Source organism: Mytilus trossulus, chromosome 2 (assembly GCF_036588685.1).
Source record: "Mytilus trossulus isolate FHL-02 chromosome 2, PNRI_Mtr1.1.1.hap1, whole genome shotgun sequence".
NCBI classification, from domain to species: domain Eukaryota; kingdom Metazoa; phylum Mollusca; class Bivalvia; order Mytilida; family Mytilidae; genus Mytilus; species Mytilus trossulus.
The window spans coordinates 103,015,487-103,039,595 of record NC_086374.1 but is presented as its reverse complement, the minus strand read 5'-3'; the positions used below and the strand labels follow the sequence as shown (position 1 = coordinate 103,039,595).

General features: G+C 31.1%; 1 long non-coding RNA gene across 1 annotated transcript; it reads right to left on the bottom strand.

Moving 5' to 3' along the window:
• Position 1: 1 nt before the first annotated feature.
• On the bottom strand, positions 2 to 22,908 carry LOC134708581 (uncharacterized). The gene is made up of 6 exons (XR_010105858.1): positions 22,687 to 22,908; positions 6,983 to 7,092; positions 5,171 to 5,397; positions 3,403 to 3,458; positions 2,789 to 2,862; positions 2 to 1,436 (listed from the first exon to the last, which is right to left on the bottom strand). It is a non-coding gene; the product is annotated as an uncharacterized LOC134708581 (long non-coding RNA).
• Positions 22,909 to 24,109: the final 1,201 nt, after the last annotated feature.

Sequence of the window (24,109 nt, the reverse complement as noted above, 5' to 3'; positions counted from 1 at the left end):
AGGAAAATTTTCTTCTAAACTGAAAGTTTTGTCATGACAATTTGTCAATCGCTTCGTTTGATCCGAAAGATAAACAAAACCGAATGCTAAACTAATAAAATGAGGTGTCCAAAATGTACGAATGGTCTCAAACAAGCGTTTAATTTTTGATTTTAACCACAACCTGGTCTAGTTCAATGTTGAAGCATCAGATAGTAGTTACGTTGTCCTATCTGTAGCTTAAAGGATGTCAAAGAATAAAAATGGCTTCGAACGATTTTATTTTGATATGGCTTTTAACTCATCAATATCATTTTGTAGATATAAATTTTGATTGCGTTTAAACCTGAAAAAGAAATGTCAGTACAAGGTAATATCGGTGTTATATATAAAATGAGAACTTTATTCTAAGTTTGATAAAAAAATTAACTTAATTTTTGAAAATTGGTTTGTAAATTGAAGCCTACAAAATTAATTAAATTTAAAGTTCCCATTTGTAGTTGTTAATTTGGTAGAAACCTCTTTCTTGAATTAAACCTATCAAACAAAGAGGTTTGCGCATGATTAGTGCCAAAAGGGATTGCATATTTTGTGTTGTATATTTAAAACAAATAAATTTAAAGATTAGAAGAAAAAAATAAAAGATATATCTATCAATAGTCTATTTGCTAATTCCACAATTGACCCTGTAATTTAAGATGCTTTCCTTAGTAATGACTTAAGTTTTATAAACAGCTAGCAATCAACCCAAATTTTTCTGTGCATATTATGTGTTATCTTTTGTTTAGATCAAAACCTTTGCTTTGCATGAGAAGTATACTATTTTTGTCAAATCTAGAACCAGTCGTTAATGCAATTGTCAAAGGGTCACACAATATCTTAAAGTGTGTAATTACAAAATCTAATCCGTAATTGGTAAAATTACTTTTAAGTTATTTGTTTGTATATCGATCTTTTTAGTTTTCAAAGATAAAAATACACAAAATATGCATTCCTTGCTAATGAAATAAAGTTTGCACATTTAAAGATATCTTCCATCAACCTGTAATTACGCCAGTAACGATAATTTTACAAATATATATCCTTCATTAAAGTGTGCCATTTATTTAAAACTGGTATGCCAATGAAAAAAATAACATCACTGTTCTCATTAGATAGTTGCATGTGATATTCCATAACTTAACAAAACGCTTTTAAATTTAGAATTTCTAAATGTGCATGCCTTCCTTCATATTTATCTTTATAATAATAAATTGCATTCCATTATACTAGTGTTATAAGCAGACAATGTTAGTACAAGAAAGCGATCAAAACTTACCCATATCTGAAATAAAAGGAAAAATTAAAGCATCCATACCTACCTGTGCAATTGAATATACTTACCGAACTCCTATAAGTTTCCTTGCAATGATTCTAGTTTACTCACGATTTTTACAAGAATTACTTCAGTACAATATCTACAAAAAAGAAGAAGAAATTTTTAATAATAAACGTTACATTTCCAGTCCCCGAGGGTATCATCAGCTCGGTAGTCAGTATTTCGGTACTGACATGATTTAACAAACTTTACTAAAATTGTCCGTTTATAAATTTATAAATTATTAAGAAACTAAGGTTTCAACTCCCTCAGGCAAAGTTGGCTTTAGATGAATTTGGCTATTATGTTAGGTATTTTTTGACATACAGCTCTTCAACGGTTTCGGTACTTATACATCTCCGGATTTCAAATGTTTGGCTTTGAGCGTTCCTGATGAAGGTAAATCCAGAAAAGCGCTTCGGACGCAAGAAATTAATAACGTGTTGTTTTCTCTATTTTTTCCACCATTTACTTGATTCCTTGCATTGGTTTGAGTTTGCATTTTTTTTAAAGATATAAAAAGTTTGTTTGTTTCGAACTTGTGTCTGATTGACAACAATAGAGGTAGCAGAAAAGACATATTATAAGCAGGTATTAATGTGCAAATTATTATTACTGCTACTACATACTTGCATATTTTCAGTACTTTGATCTACTTTGAAAATACGTTAGAAATGTGCATTACCCCATTAAGATCTAAATGTCGATATGGTCTAACTTTGCTTTCCTGTTTACAAAAATTGCTTTTTTTTCAAAATACTAAGGGTTTTCTTATCCCAGACATAGATAACCTAAGCCGTATTTGGCAAAACATTTTTGGAATTTTGGCTCCTCAAAGCTCTTCAACTTTGTACTTGTTTGGTTCTATAAATATTTTGATATGAGCGTCACTGATAAGTCTTATGTAGACGTATCGCGCGTCTGGCGTACTAAATTATAATTCTGGTACCTTTGATAACTATTTGCTAATACGACTTAATTATGTTCAAGATTGAACTGTCCCATGTTTCTGTGGATGGATGTATAAGAGTAAAAACTATATACTTAGTACTATATTAAGTCTTTGCTAGTTGTTAGAACATGGGATTTCTCTTTTGTTGTCAACATCCACTGGGGTTCGTGTTGTTTATTCTTTGGTTTCCTATGTTGTGTCATGTGTACTATTGTTTGTCTGTTTGTCTTTTTCATTTTTAGCCATGGCGTTGTCAGTTTGTTTTAGATTTATGAGTTTGACTGTCCTTTTGGTATCTTTCGTCCCTCTTCTATATGGGACAATTGTTACTTATATGTGCTTTTTCATCTGACATCTTACATCTTATTGCCAAACAATAGTGTCGCGTAGTATGAGCACGAAGCATACACAAATCAAACATGGTTGTAACTCGAAGGGATATAATTTAATAAGAAAATGGTGTACAAACGAGTTTCGCGTTATTTATATATTTATTATACCTCCGTAAACGACTGTTGAAATGTATTTCAGATGTTAGCTGATCTTCTGTATGGGAATTTAAACTGGCCCAGTACTGAAAGAAATATATATTTTATTTTATTTTGCATTTGCAAATTTTTTTTTATCAAATATAATAAATTAAAATGGAAAGCTTTTTAATTTAGTTAGTGTAAGAGAAGTATATTTTGTGCAAAATGATTTTTTTTTAACTATTTGATAAAAATAAAAGAATAATTACAGCTGTTAATTCAGTTTTCAAAAAGACACAAATTATACTACCCTCCCACTACATCATAGTACTGTACATTTTAAAATTAATTCAATTCTTATTAATAAGAATCACAAACAGATTTAACAAAAATATGAACAAGATGCAAACGTCACATTTCTAAAGGGAATTATCGGTATAAAATTATTTTCGCTATCTAATCTTATCAACATTTACTTCTAAATGTACAGCACAATGAATGCAATGCATTAGTTCGCATAATACATGTATTCTGCAGACAATTTATTACTAGAAAGCGTTCATAGCGAACTTACCTCAGGTCTGAAATATGGTTATAATTGTTATGTCTTTATACTTACCTCGCGTCAAATGATTTATACTTACAAGAAATCTTCTACCTTTTAAATCTTTTTTTTTCTATTTAACATCCTCTATATATTCTGCAAAATATGCAATACCGAATTCATTGGAATATCATAACAGAGTAACCAGTAGTAATAAAGATTTATATGATATTCAAACCATGCCTGGTAAAAAGTATAGCTGTAAACAATGTTATGTTTATTTAACGCATCATGTAAATGTAGCGGAATTTGATGAGACTTTTATTAAAGTGAGAGGGTTAGCGCTATAGAACCAGGTTTAATCCACCATTTTCTACATTTGAAAATGCCTGTACCAAGTCAGGAATATGACAGTTCTTGTCCATTCGTTTTTGATGCGTTTTGTTTTTTGATTTTGCCATGTGATTATGGACTTTCCAAATTGATTTTCCTCTGAGTTCAGTATTTTTGTGATTTTACTTTTTTATATGTTTGTCTCCCTTTGCTTGCTCGTAACTGTGCATTGTCTAAATATGTGAATTGGTTTCTTTATTTTACAGTGATATTTAAGGAATGACTGTAATATTTTTTCTGTCTATGAAGAAATAATTTAAAAAATGTGGTGCACACTGAATAACGCGCATAGCGGGTTAAATAGTGTGCACAACATTTTTTATGTTATTTCGAAAAAACAGAAAAAATATAACAGTCATTTCTTATAATTTAATTCTAAATTCCATTTTAAACCGTAGAAAACCATTAAAAAACGTTGATGACGTCACGGTCACATGACTAAATTATGTCTATGGGCTCATAACAAAATAACGTCAGCCAATCAGAAGACACGTTACATCCAAAATTAAATTCTACATCTACATCATACGACGATCCATCAGCACATTGATGACTATACGTCTGCGCATCGCAAACAGACACTTAATAGAGTATACAAATGTAATAACTAATTTTGTGCAATAATTCAAAACTAATTTTGTGCAAAAACAAAACAAAAATACCCGCATTTACATTATTTACAAACAGGTTAGATATCTAAATATACTGACTCTGGATCAGTATTTCAAACTGATCCAGGGAGTTAAAACTGGTGAAGTTTTGTGGGAGTGAGTCAGAAGACACGTAACATCCAAAATTAAATTCTACATTTACATCATACGACGATCCATCAGCACATTGATGAATATACGTCTGCGCATCGCAAACAGACACTTAATAGAATATACAAATGTAATAACTAATTTTGTGCAATAATTCAAAACTAATTTTGTGCAAAAACAAAACAAAAATTAACGCATTTACATTATTTACAAACAGGTTAAATATCTAAATATACTGACTCTGGATCAGTATTTCAAACTGATCCAGGGAGTTAAAACTGGTGAAGTTTTGTGGGAGTGAGTTCCACAGTACAACTGTGAATGGAAAGAAGCTGTACTTGAAGTAGTCTGTTCTTGTGCTAAATGTTTGGTATTGTAATGAATTAGTGAATCTGGTGTTTTTGACTGGCTGTGGTAAAAGGAAAAGGTTTGGGTCTACTGCAATAAGATGGTGTGAGATTTTGTACAACATAGTTACTCGATTGATGTTTCTGCGAGTTTCAAGTGACCTCCATTGTCCAATAGACATATTGTGAATTACCTGTATACGTTTTCCTAATTGTGTGTTCCTCAAGTCACAAAAGAGGGACGAAAGATACCAAATGGACAGTCAAACTCATAAATCGTTGAGAAACACAAAGTTAACGTACTTTATCAACACTGAGTTAACACAGCATGGGTACAGTGTACACAATTGAAAGAAAAACATCATACCTTCAAGGTAATTGTTTCAGTTGTTGGATCTATTGTTGTTAACCAACAGTCTTGTGAATGCTCCCACTGCATTTGTAATGCTGTCATGCTTTCTTCAAGCATTTTCAGCAATTTTGAAATGGAGTAGAATACCCATCCATGCCTTTATTGGTACACTTCTGTTGTCGTGCCATTCAGGTATATGTAGAAACCAGTCATTTATGATGGAAACTAATCAGACCCCAGTCCTGAAATAAAAGTACTTTTTTCCATTTCCAAAAAAAAGACTTAGATAAAATATATATCCAAAAGCTTCCTAATGCATGTGTGATAGGCGAAGCATATTTTTTGCGACATTATTATTTTTATTTGCAAAATATAACAAGACAGTAGCTCACTCCTATTACCAGTTATCATTTTGGTAGACATAATATGATGTGTGTCCCCAATTGCTTTTCAACAAAAAATAATCGCGAACAAAAGATTCTGTTCTCCCTTTTCTATTGCAATGTAATTGCTATACAATGAATTTTGAAATCCCATACAACTGATTTTGATTTGTGTTGCAGCGGCAGAAGTGATATCTGGTAATAGGGTGTGTACTTAAGTTTGTAACGTGTTAAACATTACAAAAACTATGCATCCTGTCATTGCTTATTGTACACTATAATATGTAAGTAAATATTTAGCCGACAGTGTTAGTACAATGAAGCTATCTTACCTCTTCACCTGAAAAAAAAATGTTTTGTAAATTGCTATGGCTATACTTACCTTAAAATGTGTTATTACTTATACTTACAAATGAATCTTCTACTTTTTTAATCTGTTTTATATAAATGCAAAACTTCTTTAAACAGCTTCCAAAAGAAGATTTAAATGACAGAGTGTTAAATGAAATAATAATTAAGGAATGACTGTAATATTTTTTTCTGTCTATGAAGAAATACCATTAAAAAATTGGTGCACACTGATAAACGAGCGTAGCGAGTTATTTAACAGTGTGCACAACATTTGTTTTGTTATTTCGAATAGACAGAAAAAAATATTACAGTCATTTGTTATAATTTTATTCTAAATTCTATTTTTAATCGTAGAAAACCATGAAAAAACATTGATGACGTCACGGTCACATGACTAAATCATGTCTGAAAAGAATTGTAAAGAAATAATACTTCATTATTATTTTACATTCGGAGCGCTTTTTTAATTAAAAAAAAGATACATAAAAATAATATCAAGAGTGTGTTCCTTTTTGTTTTCAGTTTGGTTTTTAGAGGGTTTTTTTAACATGCTTTATGGGTATTTGTGTTCATACATTGGCTTTTCAAAATTAATCGATTGATTGATCGATGGATGTTTAGTATATGTATATTCAGGAGGATATAATGTTAAAGCCATATGAATAGCTTAGGCTTATGTATTTGATGTCAGGGCCCGTATGCATAAAACCAATTAAGTTAAGACATCGAATCGTAATACTTATTTATCGAATGACATGCACATGTACGTTCGGAACAAATTTTAACTTAAGCAGCTTATTTTCAACGTGCTACCTTACACTGCAACATGATAACAATTCGTTCTACCCATACATCAGATTAACCTGGTGAAGAATCACGCACTTGAAGTGAGCACGCTATTGTAGGACCACCGCGCCCGATAGCTGAAATTTAAGCTCAGTGCATATTCGATCAAAGACTACGGTATTATTTCAGTGATGTATTGTCCATTAAAAAGTTATATAAACCAGTTTCACGGATTATGACTGCATGCATGCATCTTTTCACTAATTTAAAAGAAAATTTAGGTTTACAGACGGTTAAGTTAACATACCTGCTGAATTATACACAAAAATGTAAAGATCGTATGCTTTCTGTGATGGAGTAATATTTCGTGAACGATCCTCTTGATCTCAAAAATTTCGTTCCTTGTCTGAAAGGCACCTGTAAATAAAGAAAAGAAGTAGATAATTATAGCAATCTATTCATATAAATAAATACACGGGTGATGTATTTTGTAAGTTTCATATAAATAAACAAAATCGGAGTCGGATAGTAGATTTGAGTTAAGGAACTTTAAAGAATTACGAAAGAGACAAACACATTATTGATGGTTATATCATGTCAAATAAAATGAAAAATTCGATGGGGGGGGCTTATGTGCACTGTTTACCACATCTTGAAACCGTCCAAGAATGTGATGACGATGATACCGATTCTAAAACGAACACCTTTGTCGTTAACAACATTCATCTCAAAAGAAACGAGTTTTTGCTAAAACAGTCTGCCTGAAGGCGTTTTCCCCTTTAGCGTTGCTTCAGTTATCAAATCACAACCGAAATGCATTATTAAAATTATGTGGGCAATACATGGCTTGTACATGTGATGTAGGCATTGGGATTGTTAACTCAAATAACATAGTAGATATTTGGTTCATGACATTAATAATTAAAGACATGTATTGCAATACTAATATTCTGATCACACGGATTGTTTGGTAAATGGTACATTAATGATCTTGCAGAACATCAACAGCACTTGTATGATAATTGTCCATGCGCTTAATCGCTCAACATTAACCATCGTTGTATTAAACTTAAGATAGCGCATTTAAGATTGGTCGTAATCATCAATAAATCTATTACGTTCATTAGTCTACATTTCTTAAACTGTATAGCTATAGAATACGTTGCCATATTCAAATAAAAAAAAACAATACATCGTTTATCACATTTAAACATATAGTTAACCATTTGTAGTCAACATCGTACCTTTAACTGAATTTGATGATACGTCATTTGTACCGAAAACACATTTTTCAATTAAGGACCTTTTGACAAACATTCAGTGTGAATTAATTACATTTAACTCTATAATAAGCTGTGATTAAACTTTGTTACGTGACAAGAACACATATAAATTATGCCAGCACAAAATGTTGGGATAACTTTATGTACAATGAATTCTTTTAATTTGGTTTATAGACCATTGCTCAGATCGCTATGGTTCAGCTTACCTCACTGCTCTAAGGTTACTTCAAATATAAGTGCGTGTTATATATTTTAGGAACACAAATCATGTGACAGATGTGTAATAAATTCATTAAAAAATAAATCTTGGTAGCAAATTATCAAGAAATTCCAATCATTTTTTTAAGCACAATAAAAAATAATTTACATATAGCCTCATATCTAAAATTTGTTTTGATATTTTAGATGGTTCAGCATGAATATACCCATGTCATACCCAACTATATCAGTCCTATTCAGGACCGATAACTCTGTCGATAGATATTATCGGGTGTACAATATTGTTAAAACCAGACCAATCGTAGTATACGTCTCTGTTGGAATGTATACAATAACTATTTCTTTTTACACAATTTGATTTTTCAAAAACTAAGGGTTTTCTTACGCCCAGGAGTAGATTACCTTAGCCGTATTTGGCACAACTTTTTGGAATTTTGGGTCTTCAATGCTCTTCAACTTTGTATTTGTTTGGCTTTTTAACTGTTTTGATCTGAGCGTCACTGATGAGTCTTATGTAGACGAAACGCGCGTCTGGCGTATTAAATTATAATCCTGGTACCTTTGATAACTGTTAACACCACTGGGTCGATGCCACTGCTGGTGGACGTTTCGTCCCCGAGGGTATCACCAGCCCAGTAGTCAGCACTTCGGTGTTGACATGAATATCAATTATATGGTCATTTTTATAAATTTTCTGTTTACAAAACTTTGATTTTTCAAAAACTAAGGGTTTTCTTACGCCCAGGAGTAGATTACCTTAGCCGTATTTGGCACAACTTTTTGGAATTTTGGATCTTCAATGCTCTTCAACTTTGTATTTGTTTGGCTTTTTAACTGTTTTGATCTGAGCGTCACTGATGAGTCTTATGTAGACGAAACGCGCGTCTGGCGTATTAAATTATAATCCTGGTACCTTTGATAACTGTTTACACCACTGGGTCGACGCCACTGCTGGTGGACGTTTCGTCCCCGAGGGTATCACCAGCCCAGTAGTCAGCACTTCGGTGTTGACATGAATATCAATTATATGGTCATTTTTATAAATTTTCTGTTTACAAAACTTTGATTTTTCAAAAACTAAGGGTTTTCTTACGCCCAGGAGTAGATTACCTTAGCCGTATTTGGCACAACTTTTTGGAATTTTGGATCTTCAATGCTCTTCAACTTTGTATTTGTTTGGCTTTTTAACTGTTTTGATCTGAGCGTCACTGATGAGTCTTATGTAGACGAAACGCGCGTCTGGCGTATTAAATTATAATCCTGGTACCTTTGATAACTGTTTACACCACTGGGTCGATGCCACTGCTGGTGGACGTTTCGTCCCCGAGGGTATCACCAGCCCAGTTGACATGAATATCAATTATATGGTCATTTTTATAAATTTTCTGTTTACAAAACTTTGATTTTTCAAAAACTAAGGGTTTTCTTACGCCCAGGAGTAGATTACCTTAGCCGTATTTGGCACAACTTTTTGGAATTTTGGGTCTTCAATGCTCTTCAACTTTGTATTTGTTTGGCTTTTTAACTGTTTTGATCTGAGCGTCACTGATGAGTCTTATGTAGACGAAACGCGCGTCTGGCGTATTAAATTATAATCCTGGTACCTTTGATAACTGTTAACATTATATCGATGCATTGGCTGGATTTAGCTTTAAATATTGAATTAAAAAATAAATAACAATAAAATCATATTCAATGATCGGAACTCATTTAAATTAAAATTTGAATCAGAATATTTCCTTGAAACAATTATAGAAACCAGAGACATATAAATCCAGTATACATGTCTCTGTAGAAACATATAAATATTTGAATGCCTTTTAAGCAAAAAAATATTTTTTTAAAGAAATTTTCTTAATATTCCTATTTTCCTAAAGTTAATTATGAACCATATTTCTTCTGATTTGACACGGGAAGGAGAAGATATTTATTTGTACATTTATGAAAACTTTTGTATATCACAAAATTTAAACTCTGGTAATACATGTATACACACTGACAGGATGTTGAATGTCACCTGGTTGCTTTTGGTTTGCACGTTTACCTGACAATATATTATGATGTAACATTATAACCCAAGTTAGATTTCACCTGTTCGGTCAAGGAGTGAAATTTTTAAGGTATAGAATATTTATCTCTTATAATTGGACATTTTTAATTTTTTTTCTCTTAGGATGAAAACATTGTTTTTTGTTCTAAAAGGAAGTATAAATATTTTTCTAACGAAAGATAAAATATACAATAAACTTGAAAAACGCCTTTAAAAAAAGATATTTTTTTTATTATAGATATTGTAAACTTTTTTTCTGGTAACAGTATCTCCTGGATGAATATCTGTCAAAATAAGTGTTCCCGTGTCACACTTGATATATTTTTTTTTATAAGAAATTTTGAAATCAATGATATCGAAATATCACTAAAGGAAAATAACAGAATCATCGGAGATTCTTTATAAAAAATTAAATATAATCTAGGAAAGTCTTACTATAGAAATCATTGATTTGATGTAACATTTCCATATGATACATCAGCCGCCATTTTGAAAAATCTCGGAAAATTCCCTTTTTTAAATCGATGTTTGACCGAATTTGCCCTGAAATTAAACTGTTTTAAGTACTATTCTTCGCCAGCTATATGTTTGAATATACTTAATCGATTTGCAAAGTTTGTGTTTTATTTACAGAATTTCTTTATTTGTTATAAAAGTGGACATGGGTATCGGTAATTTAGCATTGAGTCAACGGAGAAATGTTGAGAAAAAGTGCATGTTTTACGATTCCGATTTGACCGAATTTAATCAAAAATTAAACTGTTAGGACCAATATTGTTTGATAGAAATATGTTTGAATATCGAAGATTAATTTGCAAAAGTAAAAAAACGGATCAGGTTTATGAGAAAATTAAAGTTTATTGAGGCATATATGCATTTTATATGGGGAAATATAATACAAAATGGCGGCTATTATACGTCACAAAAGTCACGTGATGTCTAACTTAGTTGGATATGCTTTACCAAACATAATTATGTTTATGTAAAGGGGAGGGTTGGGATCCGCTGACATGTTTAACACCGCCACATTCTATATCAAGTCAGGAGCCTGTAATTCAGTGGTTGCCGTTCGTTGATGTGTTACACATTTGTTTTTCGTTCTTTTTTTATACATAAATAAGGCCTATATTTGTTAATTTCTGTGTCATTTGGTCTTTTGTGGAGGATTGTCTTATTGGCAATGATACCACATCTTCTTTTTAAGATGTATTTTGCTTTAAAACACAAGGTTACGGGAACAAGCAACGCTCGTGCAGCATTAGTTTCATACTTCTACGCCATTTGGTCACTGTTGGAGAGTAGTTTCATTGGCAACCAAATCCCATCTTCTTATTTTGTTTTAATAATTCGGATGAGGAGTGGTTACAATTATTTTAGACATTCATTTTGTATAACTGAACGACGATTTTTCAAAATTGAAATGAATCCAAATTGTATTTTCAAAGAGAAAGTTTAAAATTGTCAGTAGATGTTCAACGGGAATGTAAACTGAATACAGTCATGTAACTCGAATAATCATGCGCCCTTTAGCGGCCTATAGCCTATCGAGGTTACTGTAGCAATCGGAGATTAGACGGAATCCGCGGAATATAACGACTGACATTATTCGGGTAAGTATAAATGGGACTAACTAATTAAAACCGGATGTGGCATGCATACCTTTTCAACTTCGAATTATTGGCCTAGTTGGTATTGCATGACATAGCATCTTCCTCTAAAAGTAATTAGTGTTTGTCCCGCTACGGCTATCAGAAAGGTATCTTAGATAACGGATAATGAAATCCTCGCATACTACTCCACAAATAAATTTAAAAAAAAATGAGAATCTTTAATTTTTAAAAGTGTTAAACTGTTGCCACAATATATGATATGCAGGTCAATTTTGGTCAGAAATCTTTGATTGAAGTCTTTGGTTGAAGCGCTCGCGTTGATTACTTAAGAAGTATCTTGTTTGCGTATGTATGCAAGATATATTGTGAAGTACATCAGTAAACAAGTATAAAAAGATTTAAGACGTTATTACAGACTATGTAATCTACCATAGAAATGAGATTTATTACATCCTGCAGTTAGATAACTCAATTTACACTCAAATGATACTTCAAATTTAATACAAAGTATAATATGTTTTATATACCTGCTAAGGCTAAAATGTATTACTAGTATATAGCACGTGCATATTAATTGACTTCCCTATTAAATAAATCCTTACTTTTATCTGAGAGTAATCTCAGCTTTAATTTAATTATAATAAAATTGGTAAAACACCAATCCAAAATTATCTGTAGTTAAAAAAAATCATACTAAGATTTAACTGCAACAATAATAACAACCTAATAAAATCAATTTGAACAACATAAAAAAGAACCCATTCATTCCCCATTTTCATTCTCAATTTTATAAACATTTTTTACTGAATGAATCACATGTCACTCTCGGAATATAAATTGATCATACTCCGGAAAAAAAAGTTTCCTTTTTATGATATTCTATTTGCGGAACAATACAAAATATTCATTAAGCACGATGATATGTAATGTGTGTGATTATAATCAACTTACTTCTTATATTAGTATCTATATACTTAACGTCAGTTTGATGACTAATTTATTGTTCTTTGTTCAAATTTAATTGGAAACTTAACAAATGGTCCATATCAAAAACAAAAAAATATCACAAACATGAAATTTATGAAAAACCTGAATTCAAATACGAATAAAGATAGTTTTACAAAAATGATCTTTTTTTTTTTTGCAGTTTTTAAAATTGCCTGTAGTTTTCGCATTCAATTACTAAATTATATTTGTATTATCAATAATAAAATTATAGTGTAATAGAAAAAAACAAGGATGAAGTAATCGATTTAAAAAACAAAAAGGTTAAGACTACCTTCTACAAATTTAATGGATGTGCATTTTTCAATAATCCCATTTGTCATAAAAAGATCCCAGTTGATAGTTACCACAGTAATGCCAATATTCTCCGCTTTGACCCCTGATAGGCTAAACGCCCCTTAAGAAGTATTCGAGTTAGTTCATAATAGTACAGCTGTTAACTTCGAAACCGCAACTCATTGGATATTGCAATGAACTGATAATTTACATATAAGATGAATACCGGATAAATTTAGTCGCGAAAATGACGATGTATCCATTTGGACTGATAGTCCGCCAGAAATCTCTTATAATCTAAAGCAAAGAAAGTACTCGAGAGAAAAAAATTGTTTTGACATGAAGCTTAAGAGTATGCTTATTTACATAACTCTATAGGAGATTAACTATTTAATGTGGAATATAGTACCTGTCAAATGTCTATAATGTTGATAATCCCTAACTAAGGAAGTATCTGACAGGATAGCTTTACTGATCAAAGTTAACATAAATACGATTCGTATACGGAATGAAATATGATCTATTGCATATAGATCTGTGGCGGATACAGAGGGTGGTGTATGATCGTAAATAAATTTAGTCATAATGTTGGTTTTTTCACGGAATATATAAATATTGTAAAAGTTTAAAATCGTCCATTTTTTTCTCAATAATAGAATGGTTGATTAGGAATTACGCCTTCTTTCAAAAATCTCGAATCTGCCTCTGCTATCATTAAAAGGAAATTTGAAGTTAACACCCTGGTGCATATACCATGATATATTATGTTATAGTTATGTAATATTTATAAAAAGTCTTATGAAGATATATGCAGGTTTGATCATTTCGATAGTTAATATTTTCCTGTTCTAAACAAATAATTTCCTTGTTTTTGATGAATTTCAGTCTGTCTCACGTTTTAGACACGCTATGACAGTTATTGAATCGTCATGAGATTTATTTATTTTTCAACAACTACCATTGTGCTTGTCATCGGGTTATTTCCTTTCGTTTTATTTTCAGTTTCTTGATTGACTTTTATTTTGTTGTTTGCTTATAGTGCAGTTGCAAACATTTTGTACCTATTCTGGACAATTTAGTTTCGTGCTTAAATATTAATTTTTCCTTAAAAAACTACATAACAATAAAAGAACTTTTGATTTATTTTCATTTTAAAACTTTTAATCCTCAGAATTTTGTTTCGAATAGAGGTATAATCCGTAGAGTATGCACAATAGATTAAATGACTGTAGTGCATCACTTCTATACAAATATATCGTCTATTTGGTATAAAGCAATACAAAAAATACATCTACAGCGATGTATTATTGGTCCCTATACTTAAAAAATAAATACATATACTTTTTGTGGAAGGTTATACAATGGCGTCGTAATTTCATACCGATACATTTTTCAGTTTATTGTAGCGCTTCTTCATAATCACAAGAGGAGAACAAGCCAAGCCGATAGACAACACGAAAAGGACGCTGTAAATCACGTCAGTAGACACTGCTTTATTCCTGAACGGTAAGATAATCAACCAAATGGGCTAAGTAGACTTTATAGATGAACTTACACATTCAAGAGAATCCTCAGTTTGATATTTAACATGATTGAAGTATTTGTTTTCTGAGAATCATGAAACCCTTAAAAAGGTTTATATAAAGGCAGAGCAAATGGTGTTTATATAAAAAAAAAAGAAGATGTGGTATGATTGCCAATGAGACAACTATCCACAAAAGACCAAAATGACACAAACATTAACAATTATAGGTCATCGTACGGCCTTCAACAATGAGCAAAGTCCATACCGCATAGTCAGCTATAAAAGTCCCCGATAAGACAATATAAAACAATTCAAACGAGAAAACTAACGGCCTTATTTAAGTAAAAAAAATTAACGAAAAACAAATATGTAACACATAAACAAACGACAACCACTGAATTACAGGCTATAGGTCATCGTATGGCCTTTAAATATGAACAAAGCCCATACCGCATAGTCAGCTATAAAAGGCCCCTATAAGACAATGTCTTTTTAAAGAAAAACACGAAGTTAAAAAAAATAGTTTTCGTTAAACCTTTCTGATCATGCATGAAATATTTGTCACTGGACATTAAGCAACCAACAATCATTTAACAAATTAAACTTAAAAAACATAGTATATGATTTAAGATTTATTCAATAAGGACTTTTTATAATATATCAATATGTCATACAGTTAAAGATCAAATGTTGTTCTTCAAATCTTATAATCTGTAAGGAAGGGAGTTACTGTATCTGACATAACAGCTTTGTCATAAGCTATATATGTATGATAAATAACACATCTTTCAAATATTCTTCGTTGGTACATTTAAAAGTTACTAAGGTTGAAACTCCTTAAAAAAAAACCTTAACGCGTTAGGTCCATTTTGGTCAAATTACTCGTTACGTATTTTACTTATACATCCATGTCTTTCAATTTTTTTATTTTAAGCTGCACCAAAACAAACTTTACGCTAAACTGTTTTATACAAATGATTGATACGGTATCATTGGCATATAATTAACCAACAGCCGAAGCAAAGTAGTTGAATATTCCAATTTTCTAAGAGTTCCACGTTGATTGCCGAGTATATAGCTTCGGTGCTTGTTTGATAGTTACTGCCATACATCTCCTTTAATGGCCCTTTTATATAATGCGTCTGTAGTTGCTAAGATATAAACTATCACATAAACTGGATTACAAAACACTTTCTATTTATCCAACGAGTCAACTTATTTACCTAACCAAACATTTAATCTTACAATGTAAAGTAGCATAATATGCATAATGTAAAAAATTGGAACGTAAAAATCCTTTGCCTCGTGTAAGTAAGATTTCACTGCAAGGCAAGACATAATTCATAAAACAACTTTAATTTTACTCCTGGTAATTACAGAAAGCTGAAAAGTTAAGGTGTGGTAAGAGACAAATACTATGCTCACCTAAAATGGTGAACTTTTTGCCATTCCTGGCCAATATTATTTGCTTTCCCATTTTTCAAAGCTTAACCTACCATATTGTATTATTTGTCTTCGTTCTGAATGTTTGTTTTCATGACTAACAATTAAAAGAAAAACAAGAATATAAACAAGAGATCGTGTATTTTTAGCAGTTGCGCATTGTCATGGTCAGTTATTTTTATATAACGAAACTAAATAAAGATTATTACTTTCAGAGAAAACGGACTTATAAGTGCTTTCATGCTTCCAGAAGAAAATTATTTTGAAACGCAAATAAATTGTACTGTAAAAAATTTAACCTTGATAATTATGTACATTTTTACTTATAAGTAATTATATGTTAAGTAATCGACGAATTTCTATAATGTTCTCTTATAATTCTGTACTATATGGCTCTCTATTATATATTTATATTATAATCACTCATAATGCATTTAATTTTATTCTGTGTTGAATGTTTTTGAGATACGAGACTAAAATAAAATATTGAATTGAATTGAATTGATTTAGATTTTTCTGATTTGCGTCGTTTATCTTTAAATATTTTCTAAATACGCTTTTTCAACAACTTATAAATATTTAAACGACCAGGAAGTACTGACACAGTTGTTTGTTGTAATGAATGCATCACTCGTTTCCATTCATTCAATACATACAATGTAAATAAAAGGGGGTTTCATTTCTAAAATCATTTACATAAAAGTTTTGGAACGAATCCAGGTTATTCAATTGAGTAAGACGTAGTTTTAAAAAGCTTATTATAGTAATGAAACTTATCAAATGTGCAGAAAAACTATCATAATACCTGCTAATATATTTAAATATATATTCTGGATTGGGCTGGTACCTGCAGTAATACTATATGACATAAGACATAAAGCTTTATTTAGAGTCGATATAAGCAAGCAATTACAAACATAAGCTCTGAAGAGCTTTTAAAACCGACATTACAACAAGTAAAACAAAACATACATATCGAGTCATGCACACAACATAAAACCTATAAAGCAAGAATTCAATCAGTATATAAACATGCAGCACAAAAGTTCTTTAAGTATCTTACAAGTTAAACACATACTAATTATGAGATAAAAACACAAGAAATTGGGATCTTGATGATGATCAACATGTCTGTATTCTTGAATTGTTTATAATTTATTCTCTCTTTATAAACCTTGTCTTTTAAATCTCTTTTTATTTTTATCGTAATCTAAAATTTTATTTTTTTATTTCTTGGGGGAGTAGGGGGTATATTCTTTGCTATTCTTCATTTTTTTTAAACCATTTTACCATAATATTTGCTTATAACTATTCTCTATTATATAAACCGCACGAAGATACTCCTTTGATACATTCGTACCATGTATATGTACTTGTTAAATCGAATGATAAACTTTAATATGTTTGAATCTTGAATGTTATGAGATGTTCATCTTTTTTTCGCCTATGTCTTATACATGTATCTGAATACTGTCAAAACTGGTTTACATTTAGTGATCTTATCTTTTTTAATTTGGTTCTAATCTGAAATTTAATCGTGCTAGTTTGCATAATATCTTATTCCACCCATGTGATCAAGTGTTGTTTAAACATTATCACTCAGTTAATTTTTTAATCATATGAGGTAATGATAAGTGTACATCAACAAGTAATGCAATACTTAAAAACATAATTAAAAGTTCTTAAATTGTTCCCGAAGCAGCATAACTTTATTTGACTTCACTTGCATTTGTGAAACAGGATCTGCTTAGCATTAGGGAACACCTCAGATCAATGGTGGGGTTCATTCTGCTCAGTCGCCATTTTATTGGGTTTTGTGTACGGTTTTGTCATTGTTATAAAATTGAGAATGGAAATGAGGAACATGTTTAAAGATAACAACTCTACCAAAAAGCTGACAACAGCTGAAGGCCACCGATGGGTCTTCTACACAGCGAGAAAATTCCGCTGTTTTCGAATTACTGTACTAAAGTGTTCAAAACATCGTTCTTTTTGTTAAAAAACCTGTGTTATCATGTTGTAATTATATGATTTTTTTCTGATTTTTTTAAAAAACGACGGATAGTTGTATGAAAGGGTTATGCTATATTGGAATACAAATAATTATACCTCTATTTGAAACACATGTATGAGGGTTAAAGGCTTCCATTGCTTTCTCGGTTTGTTCAAGACTTATGAGTTATAACATATCTATGGTATCGTTCCCCTCTCTTGCAATAATAAAAAAGTATTCTTTTTTTATTTTCTGAGTGACTGAAAGATGATCGTACTATAAACGTGAAAATCCAGCAAGAACAAATAAAATGGTAAATCAATAACAAACATTTTTTTGCTTCAAATTTTTCATTTAAAACCATTTGTATACTACGGTCCGTATACTACCTGTGCTGATAGGTACATTGTATTTAACCAAATGATGCGTACCTTTGTTTTTTTACGGATTAAAAAATGGGACTTGCTTGTCGAAAACGTTAAGAAATGGATGTCAGAGGCAACTATTAGATTTTTAATTGGTTTTGTTTACAACTTATTTTAGTTTCCGAACGATTTAGAGACTGACCTATTGTAATGACACCCTTGTGAATGCTTAATGTTGACCTCTGGTTCTACAAATAAAGAGAAACAGGAATACCAAATACTAGAATGGTTTTTTTTTATTTAAGCTATTGGACTGCCATTGATATAAAAATACTCCACATTTTTTTCTTATTGTCAATGGTATTTTTAAACAAGTTGTTATTTCGTCACTCATAATATCTAATATTTATTAAGGCAAAGTTAAACTATTTCCTTACCTACATGTGGTAGATAAAAGTTTCCTTATTTTCTAAAAGATCTAAAAACTCAATCATTCTGTTTTGATTTATTAATAATCAAACAATATTTCAAAATCTAACCGCATTTAATTCCTTCAACAGAGGAAGTTCAGATGGAAATTTTAAAAAAAATAAGCGATTACATTTCCCTCTTACCTTTTATTTTTACATAATTTTTGAAAAAGCGAAATTGAACTACCTCTAAAGCGTATTCACTTTGTAAAACAAAAAAGGTTTGCTATATTCGCATTCCTTTTCCTTTTTTTTCTATTATGTACAATAAAAGATGTGGCTAATTTTGTAACTCTGAAATGCCCCCGGGGTGACAGATATCACAGCCCTAGTTTGAGCATTTCTCTGCTTACAATGAAATATCTTTGACATTGGCCAATTCATTTCACTGGCAAATTATTTTGGAATATTTGCATTTCACGGCTCTCCCACTTTGTTTTGATTTTTAACGGCATAAATGAGTCAAGAGTTTTGTGTTTACGAAACGCATGTCTGGTGTATCTAATTATCAGACTGGCATCTGTGGGGAGTTTGGGGACTCGGTGACTGAGTGATATAATTACTTACTAGTGAACACTGAGGCTGTGAATTCGAACCCCACTCGTGTAGGTGCACTCGCCTCTAATCTTATTAGACTAGGATTGTCAGTTTTCCTATCGAAAGTCGGTGGGTTCTTTTCGGGCACCCTGGCTTCCTCCACCTATAAAAACTGGCCTCCACGAAAAAGCCCCAAAATGGTACTTATTATTTGCGTTAAAAACAGAAAATCAAATCAAAATCTGTGATGATTTTGTTTTATATTCAGGGCTAAATAGTATATAATTGTAGATTTGTTTTTATCTAGACTATGTCATGCTCGGTTACAACCATTTAACATTCAAGTATTCATGTAATTTGAGGATGTATACGAGAATGAAAAGATAACATGCAACATAAAACATCAAAACATTGAGTCGTAAACAACATAAAACATCAAAACATTGAGTCGTAAACAACATAAAACATCAAAACATTGAGTCGTAAACAACATAAAACATCAAAACATTGAGTCGTAAAAAAAAACACTTTTTTAAAAATATCTACACAACCGGTTTACCTACACATTATGGTCAGATGACAATTCAGTGTTTTCGTGGAAAAGCATAGAGGCTGCTGACGAGCTCTATCTATTTATACTACAGTATTGTTCGTTCTATAATAGTTAGATACATACTTCTTAAATTTGATATCTTCATTTAAAGTTGAAAAAAGCAAAGTCATATAGGCTGAATCATAACATATAATTTAACCTTTTTTTACAAGTTACAATAATGATGTTTTTCCTAAATAGTACCAAGCAATACCAAGCGTTGTAGTATAACCTTGTAATGATGATGTTAATTTAAATTGTACCAAGCAATACCAAGCAAGTAGTATAACCTTGTAATTATGATGTTAATTTAAATTGTACCAAGCAATACCAACCATGTCACATTACCTTGTATAAGATAAATTTAACGCTTTTTTGACAAGTAAACTACAACCATACTTATGTATACTTGTAAATACCCGAAGCATAGATCGAATTTCGCAAAACAAAAAAGTAATTTGTATTAAAAATTCATATTGTTGCAGCATTAGTATTTCTGATATATTGATATGTATATAAAACATGATTAATTTTGATATGTCAGTTCACTTGATTGAATGATGAATTCATGTTTAGCGCCACTTTCATTTTAGCACTAATTTGCTATATCGTGTGGTCAGTTGTTATTGTTTGAGAAAGCATGAAGCTTAAAATATTGCCTTGATGTCTAATTGTCCACTAAAGTACTTGACAATCTTGGGATAGACCTGTCCATTAAGTTTTAGATCAGACATTTGTTAAAGTAAACATTAAAATTACGTTTCTCTAGTACTCCATTGAACTTGTAGTGCCTCATATAGGCACAATTATAAATACACTACTGTAACAGTGTCATACAAACTTTACGATCCACGTAATTAGCCATGACGAGATTGAATTACATACTTTTAACTAATATTGTTTTAAAAATTTGGGAGCATCATGCACAATTAAATTCAGGTTTAATACATTCAACGAAAAGAATGAATATCATAGTATTTGTAATGGAATCTTTATATATACTACATTGGTTTGAAGAAGGTGTTTCAAAAAGTGATTTACACAATGAACAGCTTTTGTATCATCAAAATTCGTAATGACAAAATATCAGTTGGGCTCGAAGTCGATTCTTTGAAATCTGAACCTTTTTAGTCTTCAAACCTAGACATGTGATATTTTTTCCGCGTTGCATTGTTGCTTCAATGGTCATAGCTCGGGTGATTATGTTTCATTATTCTAAGAATTAAAACTATAAATCATGATAACACATTTTAGTTTCTAGGTATTAGGAAGATTTTCATAATTTGCATATTGTGGTTGATTTAAGACACGAGGCCACGTGTATGTATAGTTATGGGTTTCATAACGAGTAAGAGTTGGATTTTTTGCGTGATATCAACTCGAGTTATTCAATTACAATGACAAACTGTTGCAGAGGTATAAAGGTATACCCGTTACAGTGTCATATGTCGCTAAGATAATGAATCCTTGACCTTAAACTTGTTTGTCATCGGCTATCGATAGCAATAAGTTTACGCTCACCCAGCCTATCAGAGGCCTTCCAATGGGAATTTAAACAGAATAAAAGAGTGAAGTTCGTCCATGTGCATGAGAAGGAAATGAAAAATAAAGAATTCAACATTAAAATCAACACACAAGGTATAAAAATCCTTTGCTAGTTATTCGTATTATTTAATTTAGGCGTATAAAACCTTTGGCGACCCCGAAATTTAAATGTCTTTAACACGTACGATGTGATAAGTGGGCGGTACAGACGAACGTTCACCTAACCTGACCTAGTCAATTGATGACCTGAGCGCGCCAAATAATGGTCTCGTCCACATTGTATTCTATTCTGACCAAATTCAACAACAAAAAAGTTGATGCCCTTTTTATCTTCAAATTTTTATCAAATTCTGTGTACCAGTTCTTGAGGAGTTTGAAACAGGATTTACGGACTGACGGACTGAAAGACAGACGAACGATTTAAAACTTTACACCCTTCGAGGGGTATAATGATTTGCCGTCTTTTTTAAACTGAAATTTATAATATTAGTTCTTCTATTATTCAGCTTTAATTTCCTTATCATACATTCATACATCACCACTAATCAATACTCCAAGCATAAAAATAAGTCTTTTAAAGAAATAAACGACAGTTACGCTATTTTCTTTATGGAGTTGAATATCAATTGTTTACAAATCTAAGCTTTACTTCTATATGACCATCAATCCCTGCCATGTACAACCTAACCTTAGGAATCGACAATTACATTGTTCTCTTTAACCGCATTGGAACTGCTCTGATATACACCAACTAAAGATGCAATGTGTGCACAGAAGAAAATACATTTAAAGTTTTAAAAAAAATGGATTACAAACTAACATTATATTGCTCTAAACCCTGCATCAACCTCAGGGAAGAATACATATTTATTTCGGACAACTTTTTTTTTTATTTTGACAGCCATAAAAGTAGTTTTCTATTTGTTTGTAATAATTTTTTTAATAGTTTCAAATTGTTTAGATTTATAAGAAAAAATTTGGTAATTGACCAAAATTAGGCTACGTTTAATATCTATTCTAAACCAATAAGCATGTCATTGAAAATTTTAACTCAAATACAAACAAACAAAAAAAAAACAAAAGAAACAATCTACTTACCAGTTTCTGTCCTTTTCGAATCTTGAAACTTCAAGTCAGAAATATTACACTGGTTATCCATCCGATTGATGTGTTTGAGCTTTTTGATATTGCTATTTGATATTGGACTTTCCTTTTTGAATGTTTTTCGGAGTTTAGTGTTTTTGTGATTTTACTTTTCCCTTGGTATCTTCCGCATCTGTTTTTTTTCACAAAAAAATAAACGTCTTTCTCATATTGAGATTTAAGTAACACTGGAAAAGTTGTCAACCAGGAAGTATATAGATATATATAGAAAAGGGTACCTGTTTTTTAGAAGGACGATTATTTAAATAGAAGCTTTTGTTCACCGTAAATATATGAAATTTAATATGCTAGCATCAGGAAGTTATGTTGTCTTCTGTCTCATAGATACACGCACTGTAATTGTTATGGTATATTTAAACAAGTCAACCTTCAAGTTTTTGTTCATATTATATATTTTTAAACATAGTCACGACCTTTAATTTGGCTCTACTAGCGTGTCAATAAAGTTTGCAAATATTTTTTTCGTATAGAATTTAAAGAGCATCAAAATATAAAATAGTTGTTTCTAGATATAATCAGAACAGATCGTGTTTTCATTAGTAGCTCTGAAATATGGTCATTTTGTTTAAAATACATCATCGTGATCATAGAATAAGTGAAATAATAAGAAATTACAGAGACACAATTGTTTGCACTTGGTTAGGCAATTTCTTTTCACCAAACTCCTCCTTTATAAAATGATTGGTGTCCAGGTCTGTAAAGAAAGATTCCCTAGCTAACAATATTAACAACAACTATATTATCCAAAAACCGTTAAGCTCTGTTTTGTTTGGTTAATTAATGCCCATGCTTGTAGTAAAAAATCTCAAAATGTTGAGCAGCACTTATTCAACGTGTTCTGATCAATTACCACGTTGAAACTTACAACTACATTATTATAGTATTGCATATCATTAGATAGGTCACACTATGTACCTACGTGCAGATAACAATCTGTTATTTAAAGATGGTTTACATTTCTTGCATATAATTAACTTTAATAAAGGTAAAATATTGACACAAATATGTCTGCACAAATGTTTGAAATGCCAGTCCTAAACGTGATGTATGATGTATGTTTCATCAAATCCCGCTTGCAAATCTATTGATTTTTTGCTTACTTCTATTAAAAACATAATATATGTATATGTAAGTGGCAACAAGATCAAATTTTATCAATTAACACAATAGGTAGGTCCTGCAATAGGAATCAACAGGAATAAATGGTCGAAAAAACTAGAAAATAAAAGTATATTTGGATTTGCAATTAAATTTAGCCTGATAACAAACTACGGGCTCCTCAAACAGTTGTTTCAAGAGACAGTTTACTCATTGCAATCTTGTTCATTATTTATCCCAATTTTGACATGATGGGGCA